The sequence below is a fragment of the Oncorhynchus kisutch genome, unplaced genomic scaffold (assembly GCF_002021735.2).
Source record: "Oncorhynchus kisutch isolate 150728-3 unplaced genomic scaffold, Okis_V2 scaffold2197, whole genome shotgun sequence".
NCBI lineage: Eukaryota > Metazoa > Chordata > Actinopteri > Salmoniformes > Salmonidae > Oncorhynchus > Oncorhynchus kisutch.
In genome coordinates this window covers 1,313-5,799 of record NW_022264142.1, presented here as the reverse complement: position 1 = coordinate 5,799, position 4,487 = coordinate 1,313, and the positions used below count along the sequence as shown (strand labels likewise).

The 4,487-nt window shown below is 42.8% G+C and overlaps 1 pseudogene; it reads right to left on the bottom strand.

Annotated features, from left to right (window-relative positions):
• Positions 1-1,167: 1,167 nt before the first annotated feature.
• On the bottom strand, positions 1,168-3,577 carry LOC116369453 (relaxin-3-like; annotated as a pseudogene).
• Between the last annotated feature and the right edge of the window lie 910 nt (positions 3,578-4,487).

Below are 4,487 nucleotides of genomic sequence, written 5' to 3'. Positions count from 1 at the left end.
AGAGCTATTACCTCGTCGTCAAGAAAGACTTCAAAATAACGGAACTTCCATCTTTCGCCAGCATTCTATTGTACATTGAATAAATGTTTGCGATGTTTACGTGCGCAGAAGTTTGGGAGATTTTCGCTGCACACTGGCTATATTTCATTCCAAAACGATGCTTCCTCCCTTGCCTCCTCGCTCACTCCCTTTCACGGAAATGATTAGGCTGAATAGGTGAAAGCAATATGGCAGAAACTAGATTGGATGTGTGTGTAGACCTAACTATTTCTCACACATCCAACTTGTCTATGATCCTCAAAGCGGAGTGTAATGAGCTGCGAAGGGGTATGGACACATCTCTAAAAAGCTCTGAGATCTGTCTATGACCCGCCTACTATGACCCGCCTACTATGACCCGCCTAAATTGACTTTGAAAGCGATCCTCTATTGCATTAATTTTAACCCTACATTATAATGGTGTTTTCACATATAGTCAGTCCTCTTTAAAATAACTGATTTCAGTCCTCTTTAAAGTGAACTCTGTTTTCACACTGCGCTTTCCTTTGAATGAGAAACTCTTTTGTCAGTTCACTTCACTTCACCTATTTTGTGGCCGAATCCGTTCTGCATTCACATTTCTATGTTTAGAAGGGAACCAATATCTTTTTCCAACATTCACTTAATGCACTGTGGGTTTTTCAAAGTGCAGGTGGAGCCATTCAATCAGGTGTTATCAGACAGCTAGATATACCTTATATCTACTTACATTTTGGAAGCTAATAGATTGCATTTACTGAAAAGATGAGAGATAGTAATTGTAATCAGAATATAATTTTAACATGTAAATAGTATTGGTAACATAATAAATAGTAGAAGAATAACAACAGATTAAATGATGCTGTAATTTATGTTGGCCACTGCAACTTCCAGATTGTATCCGTTCTGTTCAGTTCCCTTATGGGCTCTTTTGAGGGGTCAAGTGTGTTTTATTCCTGTGGGATTGTACTCCATTTGAATGAGTCATTTTATTCAAAACGCAATATTTTTGTGCAGTAGAATTAAAAGTTCCTTTACACATGTCATAGGCCAACTCCCATTATGTCCTATGGCCCTATGTTTTCCTATGTCATGATTCTGGCATTGGCCGTATCTGTGGCTGGTGGGAAAACATACCAAGAGTCAGAATGTTATGCAAATCAAATTTTTATTAAAACCTTTATAACAGGTTCATAATCCAAAATTAAACAGATTTGACAGATTTAAAAATTAAAAATAAGGGCCATGTGAACGACGACAGTGAGACAAAAAGTAGGAAGGATCCAAAAACAGCAATGGAGAAAGTGGTCTGGAAACCACATTTCATCACAGGTAGCCACATTCCACAAGGTATAGAGACAGGAAGATATCGGTATTCAGTCCCAGTCGGTAATGACATAATAATAAGGAATTCCCCTAGACCACGCCCATAAATTGGGGAAAACCCGCTGAAATTCCGACCAATGGTTCGCAATGGTCCCACGTTGGGAAATAGAGCCTGGGAGAAGAGCCCTGTGGCTTCAGGCTATTCTGTGTGGGAAATGTGGGGACGCGGTGTCCAAGAAGGCTATACGTAGGTATGTGTGTGGAAAACATTTCATCACGGTTAACACATGTAACTTGTTTAGCTCATACTGTCCGTTTGTAATTCCACTAGCTGGATAGTCAGATTGTTTGTGTTATTGGTCTTGGCTAGCTTAATGTTCCGGTCAGTAGCTAGCTGTCACTCAAGTTGCTGCTAGCATTGTCATGGAAAAGGGAATAATAAGGGAAGCCCTACAATATTACGTTTTTCTAAGTTTTCTAGAACGCTAGGGAGAGGCAATATTGAAAAGTAATCTTTAGACATGTTGTACTTTTCGTAAATGGAGTTTTGTAATTGACTAAAACAAGCAGACAATAAGAAAATTGCGTTTGAAAAAGATAACGTTTTTGCTGTGAGCCAATGAGGAAACCTAGGTAAGCACAGGTTGTTTTACAGGCAGGTAGGGTCATGAGGTTCAATCTAATACCGACTGGGTCAATATGAAGAATAAGGTTATATTCTCCCTGCACAGTTAACATGATACTTTAACTCGGAAACACTCTGGAGAGCAGTTAGAAAAACCGAGAGAGAGAGATATGAGAAAATACCAGGTATGTGTAGGGCTATGTGTGTGCATGGGAGGAGAGATAATGGGGTGGATTCTCAGCAAAGGGAGCTGATGTCTCCCTTGCTGCAGCCCCACTTGCAGCAGGCATTGGACAGGCCCACCACCACATCACGGCCCTTACGGTCTGACATACGGAGAGCCTCCAGTATCTCCTCTGAGATGAGGGAGCGGGCTGGCCTGCTGATGAACACCCCACCCTCCTGGACATGCTGGAAGGGACCCTCTGGGACCTGTGAGTCTGAGTTCCAGCCTTCAGACGAGTCCTCGTCATGGGAGCTGAAAGGGTCCTGAGGGAAGTCTCCTGAAATGCAGTTTATAGTAGGAGTGTTGAAATGTGATATTGACTCTCAGTGCTGCTCAATTTATACATTCAAAAGTCAAAGATTACTGTGTTTCTATTTCAAATAAAATGTTATGTGTAACGTGCCAAATACAAGTAAAAAATAGATAAGTAAAAAAAAAAAAAAAAAAAGTAACAAGTAATTAAAGAGCAGCAGTAAAATAACCCTAGCGAGGCTATATACAGGGGGTACCGGTACAGAGTCAATGTGAGTAGCAGTAGCGTAAAAAGGGGGGGGCAATGCAAACAGTCTGGGTAGCCCTTTGATTAGCTGTTCAGGAGGCTTATGGCTTGGGGGTAGAAGCTGTTTAGAAGCCTTTTGGACCTAGACTTGGTGCTCCGGTACCGACTGACACTCAGTAGCAGAGAGAACAGTCTATGACTAGGGTGGCTGGAGTCCTTGACAATTTTTTGAGCCTTCCTCTGACACCGCCTGGTATAGAGGTCCCGGATGGCAGGAAGTTTGACCCCAGTGATGTACTGTGTCGTACACACTACCCTCTGCAGTGCCTTGTGGTCAGAGGCCAAGCAGTTGCCATACCAGGCAGTGATGCAACCAGTAGGATGCTCTCGATGGGGCAGCTGTATAGCACTTTTTGAGGATCTGAGGACCCATGTCAAATACTTTCAGTCTCCTGAGAGGGAGACTACTGTCTTGATGTGTTTGGACCAATGCACAATACATTTAAATGAAAAAAATGTAATCGACTGTGCGGATATAATACATTCCAATGGACAAAGCCAGTGGTACAAAAAAAGCCAACATAGTCCTTTCCCTTTACTCAACAAACCATAAATCACTGATAAATTGAATCAGGTGCATTACTGCTTGGCTAGAATCAAAATGTGCACAATTTAGAAACACAATGACCCAATAAAAGGCTTGTCCAGCTGGCATGCCTCACCTGCACTCCCAAGTGACCGTCTCCAGCGAGATCCTCCACAGGTGAAGATGACCGCCCGGATGAACTCCCGGCCACATAGCTTCACTCCATACGTGGGGCGCTCCATCCCCTGCACCCCAGCCACTAACAGACACACAGCTAATACCAGTTGGTTTCCACATCATGTCCCCAGGAGGGTAAATGAACGAGTGAGCCAAAAAGGAGGAGAGAGAATAGATTCTTCAATGGTAGACTGGGCTGTTTGGGAGCAGGTGTTTTTCTCTGTCTCTCTGTGGTCGCGAGTGTTGTGTGACTTCCCCAGTGACCTGGTATTGGTTTATAAAGGGGTCCTCAGCCATACGAGGTAGACATGGAACTTGCACATGCACACCCTCCCAACCAGGACAGTCATAGATAGGAGAGAGAGATAGACCCAGAGACCTTTATGGAGACAAAGCACTGACCAAAGGTGGCATAATTAGCCAATACTACTCAAACGCGACGATGATGTCAGAGTAGTTTGTAATCTGATTACAGGAAAAAACGAATTTTCTGGATGTCAAACCCACGTTTCATTTGAATCCTCACCTATACCTTTTTGTGGTCATCACCCACCTCAAACTCACTTGATCACCAGGACATTTCTGCTCATGCAAGCAAGTGTTAATGTGCAAAGCCACGGTGTAGTGGGAACACTCCCTACACATGTTACATACAAATCCCATCCGAGACCAGGAGTCAATACCTGTGTCCACCCTTCCCACTGTTTCTCCCTCTTGTTTATTTCCTCAACTATCTGAATAAAGTGTCAAAACACGTTAAAAATACATTAAACTTGATCAAATCTTCTACAGTGTAATGGATTTCTTCATCTGAACGAGAGGCGGACCAAAGCGGCAGCGTGGTTGTTTTGATTCATGTTTTAATAAATCCCTTCACATGAACAAACTAACAAAAACAAGAAATTGAAAACTCAAAACAGCCTATCTGGTGCAAAACACAGAGACAGGAACAATCACCCCACAAACACACAGTGAAACCCAGGCTACCTAAGTATGATTCTCAATCAGAGACAACTAATGACACCTGCCT